The sequence below is a fragment of the Lates calcarifer genome, linkage group LG15, assembly GCF_001640805.2.
Source record: "Lates calcarifer isolate ASB-BC8 linkage group LG15, TLL_Latcal_v3, whole genome shotgun sequence".
Lineage (NCBI taxonomy): Eukaryota > Metazoa > Chordata > Actinopteri > Centropomidae > Lates > Lates calcarifer.
In genome coordinates this window covers 8,137,358-8,148,718 of record NC_066847.1, presented here as the reverse complement: position 1 = coordinate 8,148,718, position 11,361 = coordinate 8,137,358, and positions in this window count along the sequence as shown.

Below are 11,361 nucleotides of genomic sequence, written 5' to 3'. Positions count from 1 at the left end.
CTATGACTATCAAAGCTTTTACTTTGTTCAACTGAAAACTGTAAGATATAAAAGATCATTTGCAGTAGCTACTGAATGAAAAAACTGAATGAAAAAGAAAATAAATGACAGCTATACCACTCACTGCCACTTTCACAGTTTCAGGTGCATAAATGCTGGTGCTCCATTCTGTAACAGGATCTCAATGACACAGTGTGTCCTTGTTGACTAATAGACAAATGTGCTCTTTTTCTATTTGCTTGGAGAAAGACGGGTCACTAGTTTACATGAAAATGAACTTTGCTGGAGTATCTGCTGTATAACTGGCATGGCATGAAAGGAGCACTTATGCAAAGAGAAATGGCCCGTGGGGTCTTTACTATGACCCGTGCAGTTCAAACTTTGCAGGAGGCGAAAAAGCTCTTCATGGCTTCTCTTCTTCTTGAATGCAGTGGAAATGATGGAATACATTAATGCCAATGGAGCACTATGATCTGGCACATAAATCAATGGCAATGAATATTTGCCTGACAAATCTAAAAGAGATGGGTAAAGCCTTCTGTTAGTTCCCCTGTGACAGGACTGGGGAATAGCTCAAGTGCTTAACAATACAGTAAAAAAATACAGGCTCATTGAATCTGTGCACTCCCACTCCACCAGCTGCCTCCTCCAGCTACTACACTGGACCTAATTATCCCATGTAAGCGGCAGCCTAGGGATAAGCCGCATCTGAATACTCAGAGCTGTCTGTTATACCTCACAATTTAAACCTGTGTAACACTGGTTATCAGCATTTTTCTCCTGCTTCTGCGTCCCCTTCCCTTTTCCGAACAGCATAATTGTCTTGATATGCTCATCACGTACAGCTTGAAATATTGATTCCACCTTAATTATTTTCCCCAGGGGTCATCATTGTGACTTCTGCAAAGTAAATAAAGCAGCGCTGCATCCACGCAGGCGAGCCTCACGGTGATGGTTACCCGCCGCGCTATTTTTAAACCAAGCCCAAATGAATGCCTCATTCGCCATAATTAAACAAGCCACCGTGACACATTTCAACAATTAACTTTTAATCATTTGGATCTCCCTAAATCAAAATCTCATGGCTGACGTTTAAAACTCAGTCTTCTCTGTGGCTGGGGCGAAGGGTCAATCTCATCAAATGAAATTTGAAATAAATCATGTGAGGTAATTGAGAGTGTGAGAGGGGCCAGTCTCATCTGGTGACCAAATATGTCACCTGAGCGGAGGATGATTGGCTCCTGGGAAGTCAGGTGCAGCTTGCCATCTGAAAGCCATTGAGTCCATGTCTTTAATAAATTATCTTCATGCAAAATATCACTTAAGTTTCCTTGTGTAACCTCAGTGCTATTTGAGTAATTCCCTCCCTAATATGAGGACTGTTGTACATGATTTCATCAAACAAACCAGGTGATTCCCACAAAATCCCTCATCACAGATTTCAGACTTAAACATCTATTTCACTCGTCCAACTGAATCCCTCTTAACAAAATCGGCAGTGTCATGATGCCTTTAGTGAATGATGAAAGCAAAGAGAAACCATAGTCCATATTGACGTTCTCATCTGCATATGTCTTATTCATTCTTTTCTCTTCTGAGCAAATTCAACTTGAAGTCAAACTCAGGACATTTTTATGCGCTGAAAACCCAATTACACTTCATTTGCTGCAGACAGCCCCAGCACACTGCACTCCTCATTTCAAAGGATATCTCTGCTGGCTGTGTCATAACTTAAGCGTTTTAGCAAATTTAAGATGATTCACTTCTCTCTGTTTTGACTTCCAAGAGCAACGGCAGATAAATATGACGATATTAACTTTATTTCTCAGGAAGCTGCTGTAGCTCAGAATGGATGAGTCACTCAATTTCAATAGCAAGCATGAAATGATCTGTTTAAATTGTGTGCTTTTTGATCTATGAAGTACAGTAAAAAAAAAATACAAAGGTCACATGCTTACTGTATGTCATAATAAAGTGTGTTTCATTACAAATACATTTGTGGTATTTTGACTTTTCATTGAATTCAGTTTTTCTAAAATGAAAATGCACAATAACAAAAAAGAAAAGAAATGTGTGCAATGAGAGTGGTGAAAATGAACTAACACAGTAAAGAGTTGCTGCCTGGAAACCAGAACAATGAGCTAAAACACTTTAAAGCTCCACGGCTGAGATGAACCACAGAGTTAGGTGATAATTCTGAGAAACCCCTTTCACATTATACTTTAATTTCATCCACTGCTAATATAAAAATATCTATAATAGCTGCTTTATGCACAGTAATGCTACTTTATGCTTCTGCGTTTACATCCCAGTGGGGAATATATAAAATACATTTTACTTCATATGATTTATTTGACAGCTGTATTTTCTAGTCACTTTAGTTTGGATGAATCCATAGAATATGATGCATTGTTATGGGTAAAACTACCCAACAACACATAAAGTAGTTAAAATCAATTAATTTTAACTTAAAGTAAAATGCTGCTCACGTGTTGTAGGTCAATAATAACAATGTACTAATATGCTATGTGTAACGCAATAACCTAAACACTCTGACTGAAGGGGCCATTGTGAATTGTGATTTGCTAATACATACGTATATGTACTTATACTTTGGTGTAAATTGAACGCAGGACTGGAATACTGTAATGGAGTTTGTTTTACATCGTGGTGTTGCTACTTTTAGTAAACAGTGTATTTCTTACACTACTGCACCACTTTAGAAACACACAGTATTTCATGTATCCAAGGCAAAAAAACCCCCAAATGCACTCCTCACTGGTATTTCAAATCAGCAGGAGGTACTGATTGCCAGCTACAAAATTCTTTTAATGACTTTGTCAGCTGTACAGTATCCATGATAGAGAGGGGGAGAAAACACAGTGGAGACATACAAAGGAAGGAGACTAACCCCACCTGCTGACTGGTGCTACTTCCCAAGTGAGGAGGGAGTGCAGGGGGCAAATATGGCCCCGAGACTGAGGGTCTGTCACAGTGCAGCCAATGCCAGGCTGATTTCACGGTTGATGTCCCCCCAGAGAAGAGAAAGATGTGCCATTGCTGCCTGTGAGTATATCCTCCACCAACAGGGGTCACTCTGTGTTTAGCAAAAAGGAAACCGGCAGCTGGTGGGAAAAACAGTAACAAGCGGGAGAAAAGAGTAATCAGGATGCAGCATGAATGGCGGTGAGTTTGGAGGGAAAATTACACTGGTGAGAGTGGGTGGTCAAGGGGGAAATGACACAGGAGATGAGTGTGGACATTTTGGGGGAAAACAGATTGATCCAAGCAAATTAACCAAACAACAGTCAGATGGACAGGTATATAGAAAGACAAAAAGACAGATGGACAGACAGACAGCAAGGGCAAGGGAGAGGATGATGGAAATGAAAAAAAAATTGAAGAGAAATTGAAAAAAAGCGCGCTGATGGCGAGACTCCAAAGGGCTGGATACCATTTGGCACAAACTCCTCTACTGTTTTTGCTCCTTGAAAACTGGTCAGTGAACAGACTGAAAAGTTCCAAAAATCCCACTAGCCCAGTGACGGCTATGGTGATATGATCCTCTGGGAGTGAAAAGGATGGATTAGTCCATTTTTATTGCTTGGCGAACGCACCCAACAGCCCTGTCTGCTCATCAATCATTCACAGTATAGTCCTATTCCCCAGTAAGCTGCCCCCTCGTCCTCTCTTTTCTCCTTCCAAATTCTCTCTTTCCCTTTCCCATTCTTCTTTCGTTCTGTCTGTTCTCCATCGTCAGTCCTCAGAGCCTCGGAGCACAAGTTGAGATACATTAAAGATGAATGGGCACGGATCTTCCCATAGGATCCTGTCTTAAGTTTTTTGGAGTGAATTCTGTTTCATTCCCTCTTCACTTCTCTGTATTGGTTAGCCTTAATGTGAAGTGAGAGTTGAAGAGTGTTTTCAAGGTAACCCTCCTCCCTGACAATTAGCAGGGGCTTAACAGGCACACAGCCAAAAGATTTTACTAACAATTTAACAGCCGGGAAAAACTTCTCATTAGAGAATTCCACTTTCATGTAACTGTTTACAACAATGCTACAGGTAGGCTAGAGTAGAAAAGAACAGAACAGAGTCTGAGGTCTAGACATTGGATAGAAACCCTCAGCTCTCCAGAGACCGAACAAAGACTTTTTTAAGTGCAGGGTTAGCTTGCAGAGCTGTGGTCTCGCAAAAAACCATCATCATATCTCATGTCCATGCTTCATAGATTTGAAGTCCAAATATTTGATATTTTTATGAGCCACTTAAGCTCACTTGGCCAGCAATAAACCCTCATTTGATGTGGGTATATACCTACAACATTTGCACAGCCTAGCTTAATATAGCCTATAGCCAAACCTGTGTGTGCTCAACTGGATTTTGTTCAGCAGGAAATACTAATACTTAAATACTTAAGAATTTTGTGTGTACACCAATTAATCTCTCTGAGGCACATGGATGACGAGAAGCCAGCCGGTTAGGGCTTATGATTTAAAAAAAAAACAAAAACACTCTTTGCTGTTTAAGGGCAGGCAGCTCTGTGGACATCACTATTGTGCCTCCTTCAACATTATTTTTAGCTTGGTCAAAAAAATATTTTTTTTTCTCCAGTCAGAGATTGGAAAGTAATTTCACTGTTTCCTGCTATTTATTTGAGGAGCAAATGAATTTTCCATGCAAGCCACCGTGCTCTCTCTTTTCTAACAGATGTTTGAGTGTCTGCATTGCATCCTGGGTGATTAACCCTGGATTTCGTTCAACTAAATTTGGATTCTCCAGATTCTTGTCGACACTGTCGTGGGATCCAAGCGCTCGCACGCATCACTGAGGTGCTCCCTTATCTATTTTTGATATGTGCCAACCATAAGAAATGATATATAAAAATGATATGGAGCATATGGAAATGATATGGAGCATATACTGTAAGCCATCAAAATGAACGGTGTCACAGTGTATTATTTAATGCACTGAGACTCATTTTGTCTCTTCAAAACATCCTCCATTGTTACCTCCTCCATACAAACAACACTGTTTCTAAATTATAACTCATGTAAATTATATTTTATGAGTGTCTGCCGGCTGGTTTGGAAACACCTCTCAAAATCAAACACCTCATGCTCACAATAGTAGGATGCACTTGTAGGATGTCCTCAAAAGAAGTGTCTTTATGTGTGTTTGTGAGTGTGACTGGATTGGCTGGGGCTCCCTTGTGCACAGTTAAGCTACAAGAGCTCCCCATGTCAATATTACTGTTTACATTCACACTCAAGTGTGACTCAGTTTGGTACTTCTCAGAATGGATGGTTAATCTTGCCTTATGTCGCACTTAACATCCTTGGCAACTGGCCGGATTTATAGACTAATGACTCTGTTTCCGTGGACTGGGACCAGCAATTAATTCAACACAGTGCTTCTGAGGAGAATCAAATACTTATGGCATTTCTCTCCCAGTGATAACAGCATTCACCTCATTGTGTGCTTACAGCTCCATTAATTTCAGTGTTCTGGTTTAGTCAGAGTTCTGTAACAGTTCAGCTTACTATTAATTCACAAACATACTATCAAAGAAGGGATGCAAGGAATGCAAAGGAAGCTGTTTTGATTATAATTAAATGGCCTATAAACTGTTAATGATTGATTAATTGATTATTTTCATTTAAATAACTACAGTATACCTACATTATTTATTGCACATATTTTGGCTAATACCTTCTTTGAAGTGTATATTATGTATAAAGCTGCACTCATCAATATTCCTACAATAACAATGATTTAAATTGCTATTTGTAATATGACAGGTGTTGCTCCTAGTAACAAGCCCATAGAGAATGATCACCCATCTCTGTAGTTCCCCTCAACTTTACAAAACCTTTTACAGTCTTTAGAGTTAGTGTCATTTGCACCCACAGCAGGTAGCTGCTGAAAAACTCACTGTACACTTGTGTAAGGCAACTGTTGTGGAACATGGCTTCTATGTAAATGTTGCGTCTACAGGTTATCATTACTCCCCCCTAATGGTCAAGGCTTTAATCTTTTTATATATATTTTTGTATTGTACATAGCTGACTAGAGCACACGCTTTTCATTCCATTAGAATGCACTGCTTCTAAGAAATATAATGATGAAACTTTACATACTTATCAATGACATGCCTTTAGGAAAATCACTTGAACTTCTGACCTATCTAATGGAGTGAGGCAAGTCAATCTGGGTAGAATTAAGTGTGTAGATAGTTAATTCCCCAAGCTGTTGTTTTAAATAGGAATGTTTAGTGTACCAGTTAATCAAGGGTTAAAAAAAAATATGCTCAGGATTTCTGTGTTTGCACTCTGCATCCAGCACAGACAAATGATGTGTGTGTCTCGCTAATCTGTGGTTTTATACTGTCGTCTTTGGAGATAAATCGAGATAGAACATGTGCCACATCAAAGCAGACTGAGATGCAGATGGACTTTGTGTCCCTTCATTACACATGCACTAAAGCTCTTGGCTGTGGTTTGACTTGCCACTGGTGAAGGGATGCGTGGCCACTTAACCAGCTGTAGCCTGAGCCCTTTGTGACAAATAGCCACCAAATTATTTCTCTCAATCAATATCACTAGTTATACCTCCATCACTCAATGCTCTTTATACAAGCTCCTTTCCTGTGTCAGATAACGCTTCATCCCTTTTGTTCTCTCTCTGTCTGTCTGTCTTTCTGTCTCCATTTCTCTTCCATCTTGTCTCTCACTTGCTCCTATTCTGTCTTACATACGCACATAGACACATGCATGCACACACTCACACACAGAACTGCACATACACATAAGTTCATGTGTAAGGATGGGATCTGGGTGCCATGACAACAGGGCACATCAAAATCCAATTAAATGGGACTTCCTCCCACTTCAGCAGACCGACAAATAACTTCCTCCTACCCTTTTTTTCCCTTTGCATGAAAATAACTTTGGAATGGTTAAGTTATTCACATCTGCACTCTTGTAAAGTTGATAAGAATAATACGTCAAATCAAACTGGCAGAGGAAATGGCGGGTTCAAATTTCTTCAGAATGAACAAGAGGTAACCTGCAGCACAAATGCAATTCCTCTGGACATGGCAGTATTCTACATGACATGAACACAAAGTGATAATGGTCCAGTAACTGCATAATAAGACTACTCATGCATGCATAATACTCGTGCATTAAATTTCATACGTAATGCATTTAAAATGGGTGGGAAAAAACCTCACATAGTGAAATAATATTTTAACAGGCTCCATGTCTTTTTGCCTTCAAGAGTGATAGAGCACTTAGAATCATTAATTACCTTTCCTCCAGACATGTGCCATATGGGATGATACATGTTCAATAGCATGATCTCTATGCAGAAGTATGGCGACATGATCTACTGCACTTGTAAAACAGCACACTGACATACTGTAGCCAAGCTAACTTCCACAAGACCTGGGTTTGTGTGGCTTTGCAGCGAAGCATGCATCTGTAGATCCCCATCTGCCGCTGGGGTTCCACAGTGTGTTAAATGGAGTGGGCATCATCAATCACTGCCACCCCCACATGGGCACTGCCAAGCCCCCAGAGAGAGATGCGAGAGCCGGGCAAGACACAGAACCAGGCTCCCTGCCTCCAGAGAGAAGCAGCTTACATATTACGCCTCCGAGAGGCTGGCCTGGTAATGTCCCTCAAGGGCTGCCGTCATGCTGTGCTCAGTGGCGGCTGGGGGACAGGCTGCTGCTGCAAGACTAAAAGCATGAGACTGAACATCACATTAACGCCATGGCGAGCCTTGGGAGGGCTGCCACTGCGGATTGAGAGGCCAGACCCGCCACCACAATTAAAAAGAAAATGATTAACAATTAGCCTGCTAGAGAGAAATAAACAAGCAGTTTGCTGAGACAACTTTTCCACTGCTGTAGACCCATTTGTGTAATGGGGGAGTGTGTATATTTTGTTCAAGATAGTGAAGTGCACTCTATGTGCTGATGAGTGTTCATAGCCCACGGGGCTCAGCAGGGTTTGTGCCTCCTACACCATGCTGCCCAAACCCACGCACTCCACTCGTCTGAGCAGAAAGAGGAGAGAGAGCGAGGTCATCTGTTTGGTTTGTAGCATACTGTTGGCCTCAGCACCACTCATGCTCCTCTGCTGTGGACAGTTAAGAAAATTCGACAATTTACTAAATTAATAGAATTTTCAAAATGCCCATGTTCAGTTGTTGTTCATGGGTCACAGTCAAATCTTGGACCTATTCCTGGATTTTACCTCTGCCTTGCATAAGTTTTCTGTGTATTGCTGCAATGATACTTGTCGAATGCTGACTCAGAGTGACTTTTATAAATTGTAAAATAAATCAAAAGACATGGGAGAAAACACACTTGATAAAAATCCTCTGACAATTGAATGATAAATTTGCTGGCCTGTACCCGAGTATGCTCCAGATTGCCTGGAGGTTATTGCTGTGTACTTTATCCACTGTAGGTCATTCATCACCTGGGCATAGTATCAGCCACAGTCTCTCACTCATATATGCAGAGAGAGAGAGAGAGAGGGAAGGAGAGGGGGGGGGATAACAAATTCAGCCAACAAGGTTTATTTTTGTGATGTGGTGGAAAGGTTCGGCTAACAATTCATACATGATTGGTCTCCTGCTGTCAGTAATGATACATTTGTCAGTCAAAAAATCATGACTCTTATCACACATTTCACTCTGTTTTCATAGAAATTAAGATTACATAAAAAATATACACTGTGCTGAAATCTCAGGTTACTCTATTAAACACTGAATATATAGTGAATGAGTAAATGAGCCCATGTTGAAACTGTTTCTTTGGTAGAAAGTAGTTCCCATGAAAATTGTTCACAGCGAGGTCTGTGGTTTACCATGAGTTACTGGGACATTGTTTCAGGAAAGAGGTGCTGCTTTTTTCAAATGGAATTTTTCAGTGCTGTAAGAACCACAAACAGAATCCAAATTACCTCGGTTGTATTTGGGAGGAGACAGAAAATCTCCGAAATGAATATCTCAAAACTTTGGCACATGGAACAGAAGCTGTCTGCATGGTTACATACCATGCGGTTAAGGCTAAATATTAATGACCATGACTCAACTGAAATTAACCTAAACAATGCAGCATGATAACATAGAACCAATCACATAGTACAAGAACAACCACAGGGAAATATATGTGCTTACTATCAAGTAACACTCTCATTCCACCGCTGAGACAACCCTAAATTACTCTGTGTTTGCATAGGATGAATCTTTGAAATACAAACATGCAGAACGACTTGGAGTTGCAGGAAACTTTGCTTGTTGAGAGCATGCACAATGCAAAGCCACTCTGCTATAATACAAGGAAAGGAATCTGAACTGCTCCACAACCAATGGCTGCATCTGATAATATTATAGTGATATAGTTAGAGAGAGATGAAAAAAATAGTGTAGATCTGTAAACAGTTTAGTAGTTGTCATATCTGTGAATTTCCACCTCATTGTGTGACCACCTGCTGATGCTGGTGCCAGTAAGGCAGAGAGCATACAGCACATGCAGTATCACAGACAATGTTTTGCTTGTTTTCTTTTGAATATATTAAGAGTGTCTCTCCATCAGTTACCCTGGTGTAGGATAACAGTGTGATGCTTGACACCCTTTGTCTGGAAAATTCCAGTGAGGAAGTCTCCCAGATTTAAAGTATGCATATTCATAAGCCATAATCATGGCTGAAGCGCAGTAAAACGTAGTTACGTATTCATACATAAGGACTTTTCTTAAATACACAAACTACTGTATGTTGGCGCCACAGTTCAAAAGTATACTGAATTAACAGGGATAATGGAAGTGAATATGAGAAGACTAGAATTCCTTCTGTGGATCAGGATCAGTACACTCTTGAAACTTGTGTATTTAAAGTTAAATGACTTACATGACAAGTGGAAGCTTGTATTTAGTATGTAAAAGCTCCTTACATCTTATTATTGTACGCTTGACAAATGTTGAAGTAGTTCACTTGGCTGATAAGCTGAAATTGAAGTGTGAAACAAATGCTGGTACAGACTGGTGCAATGTAGATAGTCAGAGTAAAAAGAAATATAACAAAATAGAGGCCGAAGCTACAATAAACACATGGCTAACAGACAGACCCCCCCACAACTGTCATTTAGAAATAGTGGACATCTTGCCAAACGGCTTACTTCAGCTTACAGGGAGTGCGTTTTCCTTTGAGCTGCTGCTGTTTATTTCTCATCCATCTGTCAGGAGAGAGCTGCTGCATGTCGGCAGTGCACTCACCGCCTTTGTCTTGTAAATTCAACTTCTGACATCCACGAGACTGCAGAGGGTTGTCGCTCGACAGGAATAGACTTTTGTTTTTGTTTTTTGGTCCCCCCCCCTCCCCTGTTTCCTAACAACAAAGCACCTCTGTATCAAAACCGCAATGGGTGTACCTTGAAGTAGGAGCCATATATAGAAATCATGTAAATCAGGCATGAATTAACACTGAGGTGGCTGTTAACTTGGAACATTTCAAACACCCTCAGAAAAATGATGATGTTGGTGATGACAGAGGAAAAGATTCATTGTGAGGATAGTCATTATAACTCAGGGTGGTACCTGGTATAAAGTAATGGAAACAAATGCATTTTTCATCATGGGTGTACCAATTAATGTCCCTGTGAGCCTAATATTGCTTGCGAGCTGAAAATGACTCTCCTTCAGACTAAACTTGTATGTATTTTGGAGCAAAAAATGAAAAGTTTTTCCAAATCAATACATAATAGCCTGAGATTTAAAAAATACTGTGCCGGTACGGTGCACAGTCTGATGTGGGATCAATGGAGAAATGCATCTGGTTCACAGTGGGAGAAATGGAGGGTAGATCAATAATAAGCAAATTTCCAGGAATTGCAAGAGGTATCGACTGTTTAATTAGCCATTTCTCTCAAAAGGTGCATCAAAGACTCCTGATAAAGAAACGCTAATGGGCCTTTGTGAGAATCTTAGACGACAATGTACAGATGAGTGAGCACTTGTTGTAGGACACAGAAGAGAGACCATGCATGGATTGTCAAAGTCAAATGTACTGTCTACCAACTACTTTATTTAAACACGGAGAAGAATATCTATATTTTTCTTACTGCAAAGACCAAAACCAACAATGAATTGAACAGGTCTGTGTAGCCAAAAGCCGGATACAGCTCATTCCTCTGTGCCACAGGGCTCCATTGTTGTACAAAAGTGATTAAAAACACATTAATGAGCTGTGCTGTTGCACTAAGTGACATGTTTTTTTCATTACAATGAACATGGGCACTATTGAGTTGATTGCAAATTTACTATCCATCTGCTTTAAATACTCACCA